Genomic DNA, 23279 nt, shown 5'->3' on the forward strand with positions numbered 1-23279 from the left:
ACAATCACAAATTGCACACCCGTAGCTTCGCCCACAGAGGCCAATGTTTGAGGTAAGGCCATTGAGGTCACAGCCCTAGGCCTCAAAATAAAAAGCTTACTTATACTCTATATAACAGGTCATTAATTTTTCTATTAAATAATAATGTTAATTATATATTTTTGTTAAGAATTTAATGCTTGCTTATAACCTATATAATCAATTATTATTTTTTCCTTTAAGCATTAATGTTAACTGCATCTTTCTATTAAAAATTTATTGCCCCAATTTCATTACACCTATAAATCTCATTCTTCAATATCAATTAACCGTTTTCTAAATTGAGAGGTTATATTATTCACATACTGTCAATCTACCACAATAGACAATAAGATGGAGGGAACCATTTTGTTGTAATCTAACAATTCTCATCTCTTTCAATGTGATCGCTGTCGCAACTGTACGAGATCACAGTAATAAATTACTGGAGTATTTCAGGTGTCGAACCCACAGAAAAGTTATGCTTTTACTAATTTAATTAATCAATAATTCAAGAAAAATAGATAAAATGGATAATTTTGATGAAAATAGAAAGAATAAAATTAAATAAAGAAAATAATGATGACGAAAACATAATCACTTGAAGCGCTGGGATTTAGAATTCACCCTATAGGTTGCTAGCTTTTACCCTTTGAATTGACTCTAATCAATTATAGTGACAACTATTCCTAAAGTATTCTAGTATCCTCCTAAATTATAAGTCCCTTTTTAATTAGCGTTGAATTCGTTCCCACGATATCCAAGTAACTAATTAAACCGTAAAGTTATAACTTAAGTCACCATAAATTTTTAGAACTATCAACCTAGTTATTTCTGTTTAGTTCTCTATATTTAGGTTCTCTCTTCACCTCCCAGTCCATCAAGATTACCCATAGATTTGATTAAATGGTGGCTAGTCATTAAATCAATATGAAAACAAGAGAAATAAATATAATTGGAAAAAGCAAAAATACCCATAAATAAAATACAAAGAGTCAAAATAAAGGAAATAAAAAACTAGCTCTCTATTGGGCTACATCCTATCCCAACTGAGTAATTTAAAAACACATAATAAAATCAAATAACATCATTCTAAAATCCCCAATCATGAAAAATGATCACAGAAAAAATTAATGAGTAGAAAAGAAATAATTATAATTTATGAAACTCCTCAATGATCTTGCTTTCAGCCTTCAGAATGCTTCTCTGAGCTCCAAATATCTCAAAGAGAATTTTGAAGTACTCAGATAAGTGATTGGATGCCTTTGTTCTTGATGGAGAGAGTATTTATAGTTAAAGTGGAGGCTCCTTCTTTTTTTCCTTATCAATGTGGGACTCTATATATATATATATATATATATCTTTTTTCTTTCTTTCCTTCTATTTAGTTTATTCTTTTTCTCTACAAAATATAAAGATAAAATGATATAGATAAAAAGATATGAGTGGATTTTGTATTAAAATTCTTTTTATCTTATAATTAAGTGATGAGGGAAAATATATAAATATCAATTAAATAGATATGAAATCTTAATAAATATAATCAAATTCAAACTAAAATCTATACCTATTAATTATAAAATATGCACTTATCAAATTCCCCCACACTTAGCTTGTTGCTTGTCCTTAAGCAAATACTTCTACATTTAGCCCTATTCCTTAAATAAGTATATCAAATACAGAACTTTACTCAAAGTACTAGTAAAACTTAACTGTATAACTAACTACAGAGCTTCAATGTGAGAGAGAAAGCTAATAATTATACTAGTACCACCACAAGGAGTGAATATTTTGATTGACCACTTATCGGTAAAATAAATTTGTCTATACCCTTAGGCCTTACCTGTTTCTTTTTCTGAGTTAGTGCAATGGGGTCACCATCCTTAACTATTCAAGAATTTCCTTTCTTCTTAAATACTCTTTAGGTCCTTTTGACACGAACCCTCATATTAGTAATACAAAGGCTCGGTTACTCAGACTTCAAGAACTTTATTGGCACACTCTTGATACTTACTAAGCTGTTTGATGCAAAGGCCAACATTGGTGATGAAAGTCCCCGGTTACTAGGCCTAGTTGGTATCAATGGAGTACGTACTCATCAATTTTTTTTCTCTCTATTTTTTGTAAGATCATTCCCTTTTTAACTACTTTGCAAGGTGTTAGCTTTCTAGGCATAGAAATAAATAATTAGGAAAAATAATTCATGCATTAAGTATATTTTTGATAAACTCCTATGGGGTAAAATAACTTTAAATTCTTTTTAAAACACATATTTTCCCTTAGTAGTTATATAGCTAAATAAAATAGTACAAAAGAGCAAAAGGTTTCAAAAAAAATTCAAAAATTTTTAAAATTTTCAAAATTAGGGTCAATTGCAGCATGTAAATTGCTAAGGAAATTATAACAGCATAAGCAATAGAAAATTATCATGATATTCCCTCCCCCACACTTAAATTTCACATTGTCCTCAATGTTTGTAGAAAAGAAAAAAGATAAAAGGAACAGAAGCTCCCCTGATTTAATTTGTTTTGGTGTGACTTTGATAACCGTTTAAGAAGCTCCCTTTTAAGTATTGTAATCCTGCAATTCATCTTAGTGAGGGTCTTAGTGATCAAATAAAATTTTATGGGGATAACAAACAGTAAAAAGAAATTAAAACAAATTAAAATAACAAAGAAAAGGAAATAAAAACAAAATTGAGTTGCCTCCCAACAAGCGCTACATTTAATGTCTTATAGCTAGACATTGCTATAAAAATCAAGAGATGCCTTCCGAGTATGGTAGAAATCCTTGTCCTCTTAAATCAAAAGACACCTTCTTATTCCAACTAATATTCATCTTTCCTTTGGAGAGGGTTCTTGTTAATGAGCAAGGAACTTTCCAATTTGATTTCAATATACGAGTGCTAGAGCTTTTGTGAGGACTAGTGAGTAGATCTTTAGGTTGCCTTTGTGGCTCCCTCCCTTCTCTATTGCTAATTTCCTCCTCTTTATTTTCTAAAGTATGTAAGGGAGGGTCTTTTCGGTGTTTTTCCTCTTCCTGTGTCACCTGTATGCTGCATAAAGATTTTTCAAGAATAGGGAGGTTAGTAGCTTTAGTAAATTTAAATATCTCTTTTTCCTCGCCTACTTTGAATATTAATTCTCCCTTAGGCAATTAATTAAGGCACCTCTAGTGGCTAAAAATGATCTTCCTAATATAAGTGAGACATTCCAATTATCTTTAATGTCTAAAATAATAAAATCTGCAAGAATATAAAGTTTATCGACTTTTACTATGACATCCTTAACTACACCATATGGATATTTGAATGATCTATCTGTGGGTTGAAGAGTCACACTGATTAGCTTGATATCTATTATACCAAGTTTCTTGCATAGAGAATAAGGCATTAAGTTAACACTGGCACCTAAATCACATAAACAATTTTCAATAATATTACAACTAATATTACAAGGAATAGTAAAACTCCTTGGATCTATCAATTTGGATGGTAGCTTTTTTTGTAGAATCGTACTACACTCCTTTGTAAGTGTAATCATGGCATATTCTTCTAACTTTTTCTTGTTTGAAACCAGCTCCTTAATGTATTTGGTATAAATAGGCATCTTTGCCAATGCCTCTATAAAGGGAATATTAATTTGAATTTTCTTGAACATCTCAAAATTTTTGGAAGCCTAAATTTGGATCCTTTTTTAGAAGGCGCTCAGGGCATGGAATGGGGGGCATATAAGGTTTGGCTTTAGAGGAGAATGCCCACTTTTAACTCCACTATCGACCTCTTGGGATTCCTTACCATTATGTATGGTGACTGCCATAACTTGCTCTCGTGGATTGACTTAGGTATTGCTTGAAAGTTTATTTTGACACTTTCTAGTAACTAAGCTAGCCAAATTGCTTATTTGAGTTTCCATATTCCTCAAAGAATTACCCATTTGAGATTCTATATTCTTCATAAAAGTTTGAGTTGAAGTAACTGTTTGTTTTAGTTGGTCAATCTCTTAATTAATGCTCTTCATGCTATTCACTTGGTAAGTCACCATTTGAGCCAAAGCTTCCTCTAACTTCATTGTACGATCTTCAATTGTGTTTCTTTGTTATTGAAAGCCTGGATGTGCTTATAGCCCCTGAGTAGAGAAATTCTTCCAAGAGAAATTTGGATGATTTCTCCATCCAAGGTTGTATGTGTTGGAGTATGGGTCACTCGATCATTACTAGCTCTCATATAATTAGCCTCCTCCACATAGTCACCATCACAACCTATATGAAGAGAATTGTTAATAGAAGAAAGGGAATTAACAGATTCAATAATAAATTTAAACTCTTTGTTAAATCTTGTAGTTCATGTGAGACATTTGATGTAAAAACTTTATTAACCATCGCCTTCCTTCCTTAAACTGCCTTCTGCCTTGAATTTGCTGCTAGCATTTTATAAATCTCTTCCCTTTCTTTAACTATCATATTACTTGGATCACCTCAAGCTGTATTATCAACTTTTGATTGGCATGCAACATTAAGCCCATCATAAAAAAAATCCATCAAGAGTATGTGTGGAAATTGGTGATGGGGACATTGGCTTATGAGGAGATTATAATGTTCCCAGGCCTCATGGAACAATTCACTATTTTGCTGTGTGAAGAAGTGAATCTTATCCCTTAATTCTAAAGTCTTCTGAAGAGAATAATATTTCAATATAAATTGCTCATACATCTCCGTCCAAGAGCTTATGGAAGCTTTTGGTAATCGTAAAAGCCATTGACAAGCTTCTCATTTTAAATAGTAAGAAAGCAACGCAGCTTTAAATCATCATCCGATAGATTATTTAGCAGTAGTGTATCAATTACCACATAAAATTCTCATATAAAATCTAACGCATCTTTAGTTCGGTGCTTGTTGAAATTAGGTAGCACATTTAAGTGAATATTCTTAAATTCATAATTACGTGCTCTCGTACTCAGTTGGATGCTTGATGGATTAGATGTGATGAATGGGCGTTGAATATCTTTAAATGTAATGGATGGTTCCGAAATAGTTCCATCACCCATCTTTCTTCTTCTTTGAGATCTATTTTTCCTGCAAAACTGTTCAATTTCTAGATTAATAGAATCAAATTTAAATCACCAGAACTTCTCAGTTGCATAAAAAATAAAAGGAAAAAATTAAAATTTAAAATTAAAATGAACTAAAAATTAAGTAGTTAGTAAATTTGTGACTTCCTGGCAATGACACCACAAACTTGATCGCTCTCGCAAGTGTACGAGATCACAGTAATAAATTACCTGGAGCATTCTAGGTGTCGAACCCACAAGGATGTTACGTTTTTACTAATTTAAATAATGAATAATTCAAGAAAAATAGATAAAATGGATAATTTTGATGAAAATATAAAGAATAAAATTAAATAAATAAAATAATGATGATGAAAATACAATCACTTGAAGCGTTGGATTTAGGATTTACCCTATAGATTGCTAGTTTCTACACTTTGAATTGACTCTGATCAATTACAGTGGCAACTATTTCTAAAGTGTCTTAGTATTCTCCCAAATTATTAGTCTCTTTTTAATTAGCATTGAATTCATTTCCATGATACCCAAATAACTAATTAAACTGTGAAGTTATAGTTTAAGTCACCACAAATTTCTAGAACTATCCAAAACCTAGTTATTTATGTTTAGTTCTCTATATTTAGGTTCTCTCTTCACCTCCCAATCCATCAAGATTACCCATAGATTTGGTTAAATGATGGCCAGTCACTAAATCAATATGAAGAACAAGAGAAATAAATATACTTGGAAAAAGCAAAAATATTCATAAATATAAATGTAAAGAGTGAAAACAAAGGAAATAGAAAACTAGCTCCTCTATTGGGCTACATTCCTATCCCAACTGGGTAATTTAGAAACACATAATAAAATTAAATAACACCATTCTAAAATCTCCAATCATGAAAAATGATCACAGAGAAAATTAATGAGTAGAAAAGAAATAATTATAATTTGTGAAACTTCTCAATGATCTCGCTTTCAGCCTTCAGAATGCTTCTATGAGCTCCAAATATCTCAGAGAGAATTTTTGAGGTACTCAAATAAATGATTGGATGCCTTCCCTCTTGATGGAGGGAGTATTTATAGTTAAAGTGGAGGCTTCTTCTTTTTTTTTTTCCTTGTCGATGTGAGACTTTACTATATATATATATATATATATATTTCTCTTTTTCTTCTTTTCTTCTATTTGATTTATTTTTTTTCTCTTCAAAATATAAAGATAAAAAGATATAGATAAAATGATAAGAGTGAATTTTATATTAAAATTCCTTTTTATCTTATAATTAAGTAAAGAGGAAAAATATATAAATATCAATTAAATAAATATGAAATCTTAATAAATATAATAAAATTCAAACTTAAATCTATACCTATTAATTATAAAATATGCACTTATCACAAATCATTTTCTACCGTTATGGTCATTTTCTTATTGAAAACAAATATCGCTATGTTGATCTTGCTCAAGTATGTTGCACTACTGTGACTTTGTTGTTTTGCTTCTTGTTGCCGCTTGCCACTGCCAAATCCTTTTGTTTCTTTATTGGAGTTTTTCGCTTGCTATTTAATTGGGAAAAAACAAAGAACACCGATCATAGATATGAGATGTTGGTCACATCAAGTGTGTTTGTTCCTCTTTTACTATTATTTTACAATAGTAACAATTGTTACTATTGAAAGAAGTTTTTTAAAATTAAAATTTCTTAAATCTTACTTAAAATCAATAGTGTTACAAAATAAATTAAATGTATTATTTATATTATCTATTGAAATTAAAATGTTAGAATTACTTAATTACAAAAAATTAATATTTGCTTTTGCAGCTAAAAAACTAGAAAAGTAATGGGGAGAATGACATAAAAATACTTTAAAATACCCAAATGACAAGTAAGTAATGCAGAATATGATAATTATTTTATAATTTCAAGAGACTTGTCTATCAGTTAATTTTAATGTAAAAATATTATTTTACCCCTAAGAAAAAAAATGAGCAGCCAAACCCAATCGAATCCGACCATCAAAAATACAAACCACCCATATTCTAACCTCAAGCTTAGAAATTGAATTCAATGAATACACTCAACAGGGAGCTTGCTTGCTCACCACCATCAACCCAGACTGCCAAAAAAAAAAACACCAATCCCTTGCTAAAATACCGTATATTCCTTGCTAATTACATTCTAGAGAGGGATTATCACCCTTGCTAAATTTGCAGCTAAAAAATAACTTGGTAAATTTACAAATAAAAGCTACTAATTTAGTAAAATAATTCGGTGTGGTCCTTGTCCCCATGGATCCGTCCCTAATAAAGTATATGTAAATAGTACAACTTATTCTCTTTATTTTATACAAATACACAAGGCTCCCCCAATTAAGCGCACTTTGAAAAGAGGCATTGTCTTAATACATTGACGTAGATTGACTTGTAATTAACTTAATTAAAAAATAAATAGAAATAAAAATGTGCATGCTATGCTGAAAAAAAAAAAAAACAAGAAGAAGGAATGTGGATGCTATGCTTTATGTTTTTATTACGCTAAAGAGATTATCTCTTTCACCACTACTCGTAATTCTGTAATCAAGATTTGTTTTTTTTCCCTCATATTAATTTCCATGCAAGGCTCCAGGACATATTTGGGGAAGGGAACGCTGGATATCATTATTATTAAGGGTTTAATGAGATAAAAAAGGATTATACAATTATATTATTGATTCATATAATTTTATTGTGTTTGTTGTTGGTCATTATAGTTTTTTTCCCCCTTTGTTCAAACTTTGAACTTATCTCTTTGCCTCTTTTTTTGGCTTCGTCCGTCGCACCGAGATATTTTTTATTTGGAAGCCATTGATTGTTATTATTATTATTTTTTGTTAATGTTGATGATAGAGTTTATTTTGTGTTTGTGTAGTTGGGTATGGTCTTCAGTTTATTTCTTCTAGTTGATCTTTGTTACTCTGAATTTTTTGATTACTTAGTCTCTTACTTATTGTAACATCTATCACAAGATTTAACATTGTTATAATTACACGTTAGACAATTTAATATGATTATTATTACATCATCATCTTTATGGACATATTTAAAAATAAAAAGACTAATGTTGTAAATGAGAAAAATTATAAGAACTTTGGGCCAAAAAAAAAAGGTACAGGCACTAACAACAGCACAGGATAAAACTATAGAGGGCCTCTATGGTTTCTGTTTTCAAAAATAATTTTTTATTTTTAAAGGTAAAAAGAATTAAAAAACTTGTGTGGATAAGTCTTTTTTATTTAATTGTTTTCAAAATCATTCTTATTTTTGAAAAAAAAAAGTAAATATTTTAAAGTTGTTTTCATTTATTCTTGTTTTTAAAACACACTACATTTGATTATTGAAAAATATAGTTAGCTTGACTAATTTCTACCATAAATCACCACTATTAACCGCCTGCAACTATTATTATCAACTTATTTTTTAATTTTAAAACTATTTTTGGATTAACATAACTAAACGGATTTTTATTTTGTTCTGTTTTAAAAAAAAATTTTGAAAATTGTATTACCAACTAACAAGCTCTAATAGTTGTGTTTTTCTAATTAAAATAAATATGAACGATAGATTAAAACACAATGGATGGCCCATATATTCTTCTATTTATTGAATGATGCGCAGACTGATGAGCACCTTCACACCCAAGATGAACCCAGAAATGAAGAATCTCCAACATGCATGAACCTGCAACCTGGGTTTGGAATAAATAAGCAAAAAAATTTGAATTTAATTTCTTGAATTAAAGATGGACATAGACTCGATGGGTTAAAGAAAATTTGACTTAACAAGAGAAATATTTGAGTCAGGACAAATCAAGTTTGGCAAGAAATGTATCATGGTCAGTTGGAGATGAATTAATCCTCTGTCACATGCATGTGCAAAAAGTAGCCTTGAAATCTTGATAATGTAATCAAGTAGTCTGTTACAGATTAGTTATAATCAAAGTAATTAGGTTAAGTTGTTACTCTTAGCTAGTGTTGGCATGTTACTTTGTATTCTGTATATATTGTTAGTTTTCTGTCAAATGTAATGTAACTTATTCATTTCACTCAATACCTTCTCTCACTTACTTTTGTTCTCTCTACTCTTTGAATACCTTTATGGTATCAAAGCAAGTCTCTTCTTTTGATGTGAGTTCTGTCTTTGTGAAAAAGGATGTCGCTACCTTTACTCATCTTATCTTCGTCAAGCTTAAGGAGCATAACTACTTGATTTTGAAGCACTAGATTCTTTCAGCCATTCATGTTCATGATTTGCAACAGTTTATTGATCAATCTCTCAAACCTCTAGCTCAATATCTTCCAAGTACTGAAGATCCAGAAGGCTTTATGGCCAATCCTATCTATCTTGACTGGCATTGTCAAGATCAACTTCTCATCTCTTAGGTGTCCTGTTTTATGTCTGATGCTATGCTCATGTATATTAATGTTGGATATGAGACATCACTTCAGATCTAGGAGAAGATTCAATCTCACTTTGCCTCTCAAACTCAGGCTAAAGTCCATCAACTGAAGGCTCAATGAAAGAATCTTAAGAAAGGTTCTCTTTCTGCCAATGACTACCTACTCAAAATCAAGAGCATTATAGACTCTCTTACTAGTATTAGTAGTCCGATCCTTTAATTAGACTACATTGAATTCATTTTTAAAGGTCTTATTGAGGATTATGATCCTTGGATTATCACTCTTACAAACATCTTTGGACCTTTGGTTGTTCATGTTTTCCTCTTACAAGACCTTATAACAAGCATAAGCTTGACTATCGCTCAGTTTATTGCATATTTTTGGGTTATAGCTTATCACACAAAGGTTATGAATGCTGGGATCCTAAGGGAAGATTATATATCTTAAGAGATGTTATTTTTAATGAGAATGAGTTTCCTTATTGCTCTCTTATTCCTTCTCTCACTTCTCCATCTCAATTTTCTACTTCTCTTCCTACTTCCATTACTCTTAAACTTGTGTCCTTAGTTTCCTCCTTGTCTTTTCAGTGCAATGATACTGTGTTACCCCGTACACCTTTCTCTAATTTGTGCAAGCCCTCTAAGGATGCTCCTTTTTGTGTTTTTATCTTAGAGTCTCCTTCTATTGTTCCTTTCACCAATATGTCTTCTATTAATTCTGACTCTATGCCTGTTCATGATAATGGTGTTGCTTTTATTTTTGCTGCACATCCACCAAGGATGGTTTCTTGGTCTATGAATGGTATTTTAAAACCAAAGGTCTATCTTGTGGATACTGAACCCAACACTATCTCTTAAGCTCTTGCTTCTTCTCATTGGAAGCAAGCTATGGATGATGAATGTTCTGCTTTAGTGAAAAATAAGACTTGGAATCTTGTTCCTCTTCTTCCTAATCATAAGGCTATTGGTTTTAAGTGGGTTTTTCAACCGAAGACTTATCCAGCTAGTTCTTAAGTTAAATATAAGGCTAGATTAGTGGCCAAGGGTTTTCATTAGAGAGCAGGTTTTGATTTTACTGAGACTTTTAGTCTAGTATTAAGCAAGCCACTATTCATTTGATTTTGTCTCTTGCTGTCTCTTAATGATGGTGTATTAGACAACTAGATGTAAATAATGCCTTTTTAAATGGAACTCTTCATGAGGAAGTACATATGCAACAGCCTAAGTATGAACATCATGACAAGTCATTAGTTTGTAAACTAGATAAGGCTCTGTATGGACTCAAACAAGCTCCTAGAGCTTGGTTTGAATGTCTTATAGCTGTCTTTCTTAAGTTAGTTTTTGAAGTAGTAGGTGTGATCAATCTTTGTTTATTCATGATACTAGTCTAGATATTTTCTATGTCTTGGTCTATGTTAATGACGTTATCATCATAGGCAGCTCTGCTTCTAAAATTTTTGACCTTATTACAGCTTTGAATAAAGAGTTTACTCCTAAGGATCTTAGTTCTCTTAATTACTTCTTAGGCATTAAGGTTCAATGGCTGCATAATGGTGCTCTGGTGTTGTCCCAGTCTAAGTATATTTTTGACATTCTTAAGAAAGTTGGCATGTTAAATGCCAAAGGTGCTCAAAAACCAATGGTGTTTGGTTTGAAACTATTCAAGGAAAGTCCTATTTCTTTTATTGATCTAGCTTTATATCGGTCTATTATCGGCGCTCTTCAGTATGCAACTATCACTAGACCAAAAATTAGTTATATAGTGAACAAGGTTTTCCAATTTATGCAAGATCCTATTCAAGAGCATTGGAAAGCTGTCAAATGCATTTTGTGGTATCTTTCTAGTTCCATTTCTCATGGTCTTCTCTTTTTGCCATTTACTGACAGGTCGTTGATTGTCTACTGTGATGCTGACTAGACATACGATTGTAATGACAGATGTAGTACCTCTGGTCATTGTGTTTATTTTGGTGAAAATCTTGTCTCTTAGTCGTCTAACAAGCAAACCACTGTTTCTCGATCCAGTACTGAGCCTGAGTGTATAAGTATGGCTTTTGTAATGGCAAAATTACTTTGGTTGTGCTCTCTCCTTTATGAGCTACATGTTAAGCTTGTAACTATTCCTCGTGTCTTCTATAATAATCAAGGAGCTGTCATGATCATTGCTAATCCTGTGTTGCATGCTGGAACTAAGCATCTCCTTTATTTGAGATCATGCTATCAAGAACAATATTCACGTTCAACATATTCTTGCTTCTCACAAATTGCTAAGGGCCTGAATAAGCCTATTTCTAGCGCTCTATTTTTTGATTTCAAAAGACGTGTGTTAGGGAGTATGTCAAATTGAGAGGGCATGATAATGTAATCAAATAGTCTGGTATAGATCAGTTTTAATAAAACTAATTAAGTTGTTACTCTTAGTTAGTGTTGGCACATGACTTTGTATTTTATAAATATTGTACGTTCTCTCTCAGATGTAATACAACTTATTCATTTCAGTCAATACCTTACTCTCGCTTACTTTTGTTCTCTCTGCTCTCTAAATACTTTTACACCTAACGCTAACTTTTTTTCAAATGAAATTGGAATTTCATTTCAAAAATTAACTATACATATAAAATTTAGACTTGAATTCAACTTCAGTATGAATGTCTGGATAATTAATACACTAATTTTGAAAATCTAAATTAGGTGAAACCAACTCTTTAATGGTTCGAACAGGAAGAACATTTTGTGCATCTATATTAACATTCACATTCAATTGATTATCCTCTTTCATTTTGACTTTGCAATCAGATGAATTGGAAGATGGGTTAACAAAAGAACTATTAGCTATAAGCTTTTCAACTTGAATCTTTCTTCGTTGGTGAAATGTCCTTTTAATTTCAGGATTTTCAAATAATTTTTTAAAAGAAGATTTGGTCATGCACTAAACAAGTTCCAAACTTCAAAGAAAAGACTCAAGAAGCTCAAAGAGAAATTAAAATGTAAATACTAGAATTTTTTAACAAAGTGTATGAAAAAGAAAAAGAAAATACCCAAAAATCCAAATTAAGTCAAACAACCACCAAAGCTTTGAAAGAGGTATTAAAAGACATTAATTAACACATCCAAAGCTCATCACAACAAAAGGGAGACCAGAAAAATTCAGTAAAAAGAACTAGAAAAACCTGGGAAAAAAAGAAAAAATAAAAAAAATTTGCAAAAAAGGAAGAAAATTAGAAAAATTATTGAAAACGGACAAATTTGATAAAAATAACCCACATCTGGTACCATTAGGTACCAAAATTGATCAACACATCCAAAAACCTTGGAATACCGAAAATTAGAATTTTTTGGACAAAAACAGAGCAATTTCTAGAACAGGGTATTTATGAAAAATCAATTGAAATGCAAAATGTAAAAGACCAAAACAAGATAAAAATGCATGAAAAATGCAAGTGGAATGCATGAAAACACCTAGGAACTCCTAAGACTAACCATTTCTCCTTGGCAACGTACCAAAATTGATGGATGCCTAAGTTGTATAAGCACTCAATTAAATTAAGATTGACTTAATATAATATAGGTCAACTTAGATCATTCTTCCAAGGAGCAATTTAGGGGTTATCTTATATTTTCTAGGTATTTAATTGCAAAAAAAAATCTAAAACTAAATGCTACTTCTACACTAAAATGCAAATGAGAAAATGTAATGTATGCCACTAAAATTGGCTAAATGCCTAAAAAATGAAAAAAGACCAGTCTCTTCTTATTGAATAAAAAACTGTTGCACTCTTGGTGAAATTGAAGTCATAGTTAAATTTAATTACAAAGTTGTTTTTGATGGGTGGTATACTAGTCCCTTTTACGGTTCTACTTTGATTATGTTCTATTTTGATTCTTATCAATTTTATCAATTTGATTAACCTGTGAAGACAGGTTTTTTGTTGTGGTTGTCAAGTGATCAAGCTTAGAATATATACTGTGAAGGACTCTATTTCGAATAATAACATTCTGAGACTATCAGTTAAAAACTTCTTTTGCAGTGTAATAGGCTTGAGAGTGCCTTTATTATAAGTTTTATGCATGATTTGGTATTATAAACAGTTTTAGTATAAAAATTGATTTGTGGAATGGAATTTGAAAGGTTGTTGGTTTTGATTTATATGTATATGTACATATTTATATATGAATATATAGTGGAAATTATGAAAATAGTAAGTGACATGTTGTGAAATGTGAAAAAAGTATAATCATAATGGGTGAGAGTTCACCCAGGATATGTGTAAATGTGTGTGTGTGTGTGTGTGTGTGTGGAGATGTGAGTAAAAATCCATATGGTTAGGATGGCACCATCGAACATCTGGTATAGCATTGTACGAGATGGTACCATGGGTAATCCAATATAGCATTATATTAGGACTATTACCATGGGACATTTGGGTAGTCTGGCAACTCCTTAGTGCCCATGAGAGTGTGGTTAGGAGTCAACAATACCTCTATCATAAGTATGTGAAAAGAGGAAAACCATGGTCCGTAGATGAGTTATATTACCTTTGGCCAGGTGTTTTTACCATCGAAAGTGTGCTCGAGTCAATGAATGATTAATCTAGTAGAGTCAATGGTTTTGTGTTGGGAAGCTTTGGAGGATCGGTGGATAGATGATCATATTAGTGTGCGAAAATGATTTATATGAGAAAAAGTTATGAATAAAGTTATGTTATGCTAAATATATATGCTATACTTTAGTTTTACTACTTTGGCATGTTTATTAATGTTAATAGACATTCAATGAGCTATACTGGTTACTAAGATTTTAATCTCACCCATTATTATTTATATTTTTTTCAAGTTCTGGTGATAGTAGGGAAAAAGGGAAGGAATTAGGCCGAGAATAGAGATTTCTTGATTTAATCTTGTAAGAATCGGTGTAATGAATTTGCGTGTAAGTAGTGGTAAATGTGTATATAAGTTGCCTTAGGAACCATGTTCATTTTACTATGGTATTTTGATGCTTTGGTTTTCCTAGCCTTATGTATATGTGTGTATGTGATGAAATGATAGTGTGGGCTAGTTGCTTAGGCTTCCTAGTCTTTCTTCTTCTAGAACTATAGTTATCATCATTAGAATCATTCCAGAGATAATAATCATAACTAGGATCATGCATTTTTAGAGGACAATCCTAAATAAAGTGACCATTGATGTGCGAGACATAAATAGGCTAAGCATCTATATTAAACTGCTTGATCGGAGGGTGTTCCTTATCTATAGTAAAAGCTAAAGAAATAGACATAATCCTGCCAGAAATCTAGTTTGGATTGTGGATTCTAGGCTTCTTAAAAACAAACTTCATGACACAATCTTGCATCCTATAAAGGATTGGAGGTTTTTTAGTATGAACATCTCTTTGAACACTATAAAACTATTTCTCATAATTGTTGATCCATTCCAGGGGCATCATGTCAACTAGTTGTTCAGTAGATAGCTGTCTTGAGATCTATAAAATTGATGGATTCTCTGAATTCCTTACATCCATAAACAAAGCATCAATAATTACATTAAGAAAATCAAGATTAAATGAATGATCTTGAAGTCTGAAGATCATCTGGTGGTGTAGGGTGGCCATGATAGCATCAGGTTCTTATTCAACTCCATGAATTTGGATATGAACTTTTAGTCTTTTGGAAAGAGATTTGTCAATAAGTTTGATATTGAAGTTGGGGGCTATAGTGAGAACTATACTTCCTTAGTTAAGGGTAGTTAAGATGGCTCCATTCAAAGCATTACCATATGAGTTGAAGGTAGTATCTAACAAAGCAACTCTAGCTACGACTACCATACCCTTTCTTTCATGAAAAGTAAGGATAAGGCGAATAGCTCTGATATGAAGGCGAGTGTAACTATAACCTCCCTGAAACTAAACCGTAAAGTCTCCCTTACTAAACTACATTTGACCCCAAATCATGGCAACCTAAAGTTTAACCCTCAAGGATTACCAAATTGTAAAGTTTTATAAAAGAAATTTCTCAAAATTCTTTTAAAGGAATCTCAATTTCAATAATTCAAATCTCAAACATTATCTAACAAGTCTAAATCAGAGTTTTAAAAGTAAAGTGGAAGCTTGAAAATTAATTGAGACCTAAAATAATGAGTTTTAAAACTCAAAAATAGATTTTGTGCAGAAAGTGTCACGTGCACTACAGCTTACGGCATATGTGCCGTGGCTTGTCCTCTCTGTGCCATGCACCGCGACATGAGGCACCATACGTTGCGGTGCATTGCATGAATTTTGATGCTATCATTTGACAACACGAGAAGTAAACTTTCAATGCATTCCAAATCTCCATCCAACATTCGATTGAGGTGGTTTCGGTATCTACACAGAGCTTTCTCTTAGCTCTAGCAAATGGCACGGTTTTACACTAAAACTTATTTTTTATAAAAAGTTAGACACCAAAACACATTTTGATCACTTTTTCACAAAATTTCACAATTGAGGTATCTCAACTCAACCACATCTGCTAATAGCTCACACCAATTATTCCACCACACTCAATGGACTCTTGCAGACTCGTGCAATATACCACACACAATCAAAAACACTTATCTCATAAAATCACCACTCAACCTCGATTTTCACAAAACATAAAAAGGGAGGAAATGTTGCACAAAATCATCAATTTCATTCCAAATTTCTCAAAATACATATGTTTCTACTTGTACAAGTATTTTGGTCCTATCTATGGGTTCACAACCAAAACTTACTAACCCAGGGCACAAAATACATTAGTTATACACAAAATCATGCAAGTAGTGTATAAATCATGTCAAATAATCTTAGTTGACAATTACATTAATAAATACACATGAAAGTAACAAAGAGAGGCATATAGAGGATTACTCTACAATCCTAGGGCTCTGTATGTTTTCTCCAACTCGGATTCGATGAGCTAGGTCCTTAAAATATTGAGAATTGAGTGGTGAGTACAATCACTCAGCAACCAAGTTTCACTTAACCCATATTATTGCATATCAATTGTAAATAAATGTGATTAGGAAAATAAGTATAAATAACTCATAACACTTGGCCACGGTTTACAAAACTAACAGCCATGTGACCGGGCTTGTCACAAAACACTTTATCATGTTATTTAGCAAAAACATAACACAGGGTTGCAAAAATAACAACTATGCACCCTCAACACATGCCAGACCAAAAAACTAACAACTATATGGCTGGACTTATGTGCATGATCATATGTCAACCTTATATCCTCCTGTTACCTCTGACACAAAATTGGTGTCCTTCACGGACTAAACTAGCCTTCCACTTGTGAGGAGCTATCAGGCCAAAGTAAACTCACTTACTTATATAATCTGGTTTTCCCCAATACTAACAACCATGGGATGTCATACTCCTAATCTAGCTTCCTCATGAACCGGTGGAGACTAATTAGGTTCGAGTCCCTCATATAACAAGTGAGATAGTCCCGAATCAACCATGAGACAAGGGCTACCTCTCGATTTCAATGGTCGGTGCCAAAGTTAGTTTCCCATTCCAACAATCACTGTCAATACCATGTGGATTTCAATCAATCTATTTCTCTCCTAGGAGAATTTTCACCAATGATCATGCTATGCACATTTCTCACATATTATGCATTTTAACAATCAATTCATAATACATGAACTTACATAACTCAAATGCTCCACAACTCAACATATAATATATCACAATTCTCCCCCTATAGTAATAAATCATAATCAATTTTATAAAACACCAAGGGTGGCATAATCAAGGTTTTCCTTTCAAAAATCATGTCACAAATTAAACATTTTGCCAATATGCATTACTAATTTAAATCATAATTTATATTTCACAAACACAATTAACATTCAATTGTATAGATTAAGTTTTTCCTGATTACTTCAAACCTTTGATAGGTTAAAGGTTTATCCCTCACTATACCAACTTTCTAAAGCTTCAACAAGCTTAAATGGTGCCAAAAACAAACCTCACTACATCCATACTACAAGAATATCATCATTGTCTAATTCTTAAAGATTTATCAACATATAACTTCACACACTTCATTTTTACCAACTCATAATCACTACCCATTCAAATCTAATGGGCTCATTAAATTTTGTTAACACATATTATCACTAATAACACTTCAAATTACCATTAATGCACATAAACCTCTTCTAACTACCATATTTATGTTAAGTTTTAGATAATAAATGCTTCCATGGACTAATCACTTCTAAAATCATCAATATGGTGTTCCAATACATTAAACAACTCCCATTATACTTATTTTAACTAATGGAATCAGATTCATAATCCTATGGATCAAAAATCCATCTCCCAAGTCAAACCCTACTATAAATCATCATAAATCAGGGAGAGAAAGGAAGAATGAGGCTTAGATTACCTACCTTGGGTGTTTAGGAGCTTTAAAATGTCAACAATAGGAGCCAATGAGCGTGCCCTAGTAGAGCTCCAATGTTTTATTCATTTTCTTCCCCTTCTCTCTTCTGTTTTCTTGCACAAACGTGATTTGATTTATCAAAAAACTTTACTCGTGCACCGCGGTGCACGCTACCCTCCGTTGCGACACATAGTACAGAGGAGCCCATGGCATTTAAAATTATCTTTGTGCGTCATGGCAAACCAATCATAGACCACAACTTATGGCACAGAGAATAATTCTTCATTTTTTTTCCTTGCTCGGGTGGCCCGTCTTCGATTCAAGACTACTTTTAGGGATGAAATCATAACAATTACACCAAGTTAAGTCCCTTTAGCCACACACCTTATTAACTCACTAATTACCCTCATTAGGTTAATAAACCAGGGTTAAATTTTCTCAAATATTATAGTAACCTGGTTGATCTAACCATCAATTAGGGGTTGAGCAATCTTAAGAGTGATATACTGTGCAACTATGGCAGCAAGAATACCACACTAGTCAAGACTAGAGGCATAGATTACTTCTTTTAGTTGAGGTTAGTTTGAGTGAATTAGGGTCCTAATACCTCGAGTTAAAGAATTTTCTCAATGGTATAGTTTATAAGGATTAAGAAAAGGGAGTTAAGTAGCTGGGACACAAGATCTATAGGAACAACAGTATATTTTACAAGGTTTTCTATTTTTTTAGGCAAGAGTTCTTTTTACAGTAGTAAGAGGAAGACAATCAAAGGAAAGGGCTAAAGAAAGATTTACAAGGTCAAGAAATATAGTAAGAGTTTTTGAAGAAGAGCTTTATGGAAATCTACTCATGCTTTCTAAAGTTCTCCTTACTCACTCTTATCAATAATATCTAGGATCTGTCAATAAGAAAGATGGCTTTGATAACACGAGAGCAGGACTCATCATGTGCACCTAGTCTAAGAGATCCTAGTGTCTTAGTGCTCAAGGGTATATTAGTCTAGGTAAGGCCCTCAAAACCTCTCCCGAGCAAACTCGGGCTGCTTTAGGATCCTTAACCCTTTAAAACTTCAACCTATAGATCTCTAAGCGTAGTGACATGGGCTCACATATATGGATCGTTAGTCAGATTCTTTCTAATACATAAGTTCCTCAAAGAGGCAAGTGCAGAGCATACTTAATTTAAGTATGATAGATACAAGATATTAAAGAATCAAGCTTTTAAGAGAGAAAAAAAAAGTTTAGAGAGACATAATTATAAAACAGAATTTTTTTACCAAACGAGTTCTGCCATATAAGAGAAACTAAATCCTCCTTATATAGACATAGAGTGGAGGATAGAAACAAATGGTGCATGATTACAAGCACACAAATTATAATCGCATGCCTGATTACTCTAGACAAAGTAAAAGTAAAAGCAGGATGACAAGATTAAAAGAAAACCACTTTTATCTAAAAGTCAAAAGTGACTTTTGACAAAATTACATTAAGACAAACACATAAAAAGCTCATATGATGAAAGTAGTTTCGTCCATGATTAATGCAAGCTTTTATGAATGCACTCTTGATCATTTGACAGATTAAGCTAACTTTTTTCTTCCTTTTGGTGCCTTCTAGATGCAAGATTGTTGAGTCACATCATTTCTTCCAATTGTTCATAATCAAAATCTTGATCCATATCTTGAGTGGGTCCTGGTGCTTTGTGTCCTTTAGCTTTAGGAACAGCTAACAAGTCTAGGTCTCTATCTGGTATGGGTCCTAGCTGTGTGGTGAAAATGATAAAGGTATGGATGACGATGCTCTATTATAAGATTCCATACAAGTAGAGTATCCTGTTTATACTGTAAGACTTATTAGCCATTTTGGAAATTAGTAATAGACAGATAGAGATGGGCCACTTAGTAGGATAGGCTAGTGAGGGATTAGACTGATGAAGTTATACTTAAGATGAGGATCTAGAACAGGATAATTATTCATTTCACATAAAAATTCTTTTAATTTGATTAAAGTAAATTTTCATGTGTTGTCCAATCAATAGCGATCTTCCGTAAGAAAACTTTGTTGGCCACATAAAGTCTTCCCTTACTATTAAGGTGATCAGGGTGATGGAGGATAAAGAAGGAATAGGCTTTTTGTTCATATAGAGGGACTTTTTATAATAATTCCTTCTGGACTACTCTAGAGAGTTCTTTGTACTATTTAGAAATAGGTGAGAACCATCCAAGGAGTTTCCATAGGGTTGAGCCTTCCTGAGCTGAGTCATATAGGAAATGATACATCTCTAGGGGAGGAATATCAATAATAGAGATATAAAGAGAAGATAAACACCAAATATCAAAGTAAGGGCCTTTGATGAAGGGGACAATAAGGTAAGGGGCTTGAATATCAAAATATTCAAGTTGTGGTTGGATTTGGATTTTTTGAAAGAGAATGTGAAGCCAGTAAAATAAACTTCCCCTAGCTAATTTTTGAACTTTTGGGATAGTGGTTGGACAGTTTCCTAGTAGGAAAAGTAGGTTATTGGCATGATGTTTAAGTGAAGAGAGGTAGCTTTTTTGGCAAGGTGATGAGATTGATTCTTTTTTGAGGTCTGGTGGGGTAATTAGCAATGGTATTGTAGTTTCCTTTGATGTGTCTGACTGTAAATTTATAGTAACCAAACCAGTCTTTCCATCGGAGGAGTTAGGCTTCAGGAAGGATTTTCTTATTTTGGTCTAGGATTTTATTTATTTATTTTTTTATTATTTTTTATTTATTTACATCTGAAGACTCGAACAAAATATGATGTTATATGTAGACTTTTACCAAATAAATGATATTCTGTATACAGTTTGTTATTTTGATAAGATATAATATAATAATAAAACTATGAAAGAATATAATAAAAATAAAACATTTACAAAAAGTCTTTCTAGGTCAACTATTTAGTAAAAAGTTAAAAACAATAGGATCTCATATGCGTTTAAACACATTTACAATTCCCTTCACTCTTAAATATATAAGATCATTTTTTAACCTAATCTCATATATTTGGAAATGTAGTTAAAGTAGTTAATAACATCATCCTTTCATTGGTTCTGAATATAGGATCCTTTACAATTTATAGTATATTACAATATCCTAGTTAAATGGCCCCCGGTTAAATAAACTCATGGGAAAATAACAATGAAGGATCACTGGAGGAAATTTATATAAGTAAAGAATTAGCTTTTGTCAAAATCCGAATAGAAAAAAATCTGAATGAATTATTGTTAATTTAAAATAAGTTATTTTTAAAACCTGAATGGATACTTATTGATAAAAAACTAATTCGAATTCACAAGTATCCATTCAAGTTTTGACAACAAGTAATCCTTGATTGATATAAATTTTTTCCAACGGTTCTTGATTGATATTTTCCTAAATTCATTCTTACAAGGTACATCTTAGTTTTCATATTTTAGAATTTCTATGTCCATGTAAAGATTGAATTCATGTGGTCTGGTGCAATTTAATTGGGGAGAGCATAGATGAGATGGTGCATTGGAAGCACCCAAGAATTTCTCAAAACGATCTTATGTAGTGTTTGGATTAGTAAATTTGTATTTGAAATTTTGATTTAAAATTTCACATTCAAAGGTTATCATTATCCGGTAGGTTTCTAAAGTGTATTTTAAGATTTGAAATAATAAAAGTTTAAAAATAATTTTAAATTATGAAGGAATCAAGATAAAATTTGAATTTAAATAAAATTCAAATGCATACATTTTTAAGGCCCAAATAGTGAATTTGGCTCATATCCAAATCCAAACCCATACAATAACAATAATAAGCCTTATCTCATTAGATGAGGTCGGCATCCAAATTTAAATCCAAATGTATTCAATATATGATTAGGAAAAGTGATAATTAAAGATATTGCAAAGACATTGATTATAACTAAAGACTTCTCAGAATATTGAAATATCATTGAATAAACATGATCTTTAATTTATTTGTAATTAAAATACTTCTAGTTATTGAAATAACCAAAAAAGGTCACTTATAAATTTAAGGAAATAAAATTGGTTGTAAATTTAAGATGGATCAGTTTTGAATATATGGAATGTCAATTGTAAATAGATAGATAGTTTCATGAATATATACATCATCACTTGTGAATTTATGAGTAACCACTTGTGAATTTTCGAAACATTACTTCTAAACAAGGTTTTAAAAACTAAATCGGTCATTGAATTAGACAAAATATGGGTTCAAAAGTCAATGGCCTGACCGTAATTGAATTGGTTAGGATTAATTTAATATATTTCAAAATTGATATTCTAAATTTTACATTAGAAATGAAATTTTATATAATATTATAAGCTTCTTAAACAAAATAAAATTGAAAAGCAAGAGAGTGAGAGATTTCTTTTAGTTTAGTAAAGAAACACATAACAATGTTCAAATTTACTCCTAACTTCATTTTTTTAAGAGCACACATTCATTATATATATATATATATATATAATAACAAAGCATGAGGCTCCCTTCTAGGAGGCTTATTTAGACTAAATTGAAAATACAAGGTTTGTAAAAAAAGATATAAATAAACAATTTGAACTACAGTGATTAAATATATACGTTTACATTAAGAAAACAATGCAAGATTTTAGCAAAATAATTCAACAAAGTTGAGAAAAAGGAAAGTACAAGAAGAGGAACCATATGGCTTCATATTCTGGACGATGGTAAGCATAGAAAAGGTGAAAATTAAAAGAAAAGCAAAGAAAAGAAAAATGCTTGTTGAAAGTTCCCTACCATTCATGTGAAAGCAGTGGGTGGAGAGAATCGTCCACGAAATAAGGTGGGGCGGGGCCGCGGAGGTGATCCCATGTGACATGTGGTGAGCTTCGATCAAAAAGCTGGGCCCACGGTTAAGTTTCAAGCTGTGCTGCTGGTGTCTTTTTTATTTTATTTTTAAGTTTTTCAAGCGCTTTTTTTTTTTTTTAATTTCTCTTTGGTTTTCCACGAACAGGTTTATGTGGTTGTTGACTAGTTCATTAGATTTTGACTGGTTCTCTTAATCTTAGTATTTCGTTTTTAGGTTAAACCAGACTAGAGTAAGTTGAAAGGTGGTGGCTTTTAAAACCTTGTATTAATATTCAGAAATATGAAAGGTGTCTAAATTAATAATATACGAACTAACATTTCATATATTTTATAAGTGACAATCTTTAAGTTGACACGATTGAATGCCACTAGTTAATCACAAAGTAATACATAAATTCAAAAGGTTATCTATTCATTTACAATTGAATGATAAATTCATTAGAGACTTTTTTAAAATTTACAAGTAGCTATTAAATTCATCAGTGAATTTACTTCATAAAAATATCTATT

The 23279-nt window shown here is 31.7% G+C and overlaps 1 non-coding gene across 1 annotated transcript; it reads left to right on the forward strand.

Moving 5' to 3' along the window:
- Positions 1-4573: 4573 nt before the first annotated feature.
- Positions 4574-4680, forward strand: LOC129314737 (small nucleolar RNA R71). The gene has a single exon (XR_008594246.1). It is a non-coding gene; the product is annotated as a small nucleolar RNA R71 (small nucleolar RNA).
- The last annotated feature ends 18599 nt before the right edge of the window (positions 4681-23279 follow it).

This window comes from Prosopis cineraria, unplaced genomic scaffold (genome assembly GCF_029017545.1).
Source record: "Prosopis cineraria cultivar Desert tree isolate PC_DT_omini unplaced genomic scaffold, ASM2901754v1 PC6, whole genome shotgun sequence".
Taxonomy (NCBI): domain Eukaryota; kingdom Viridiplantae; phylum Streptophyta; class Magnoliopsida; order Fabales; family Fabaceae; genus Prosopis; species Prosopis cineraria.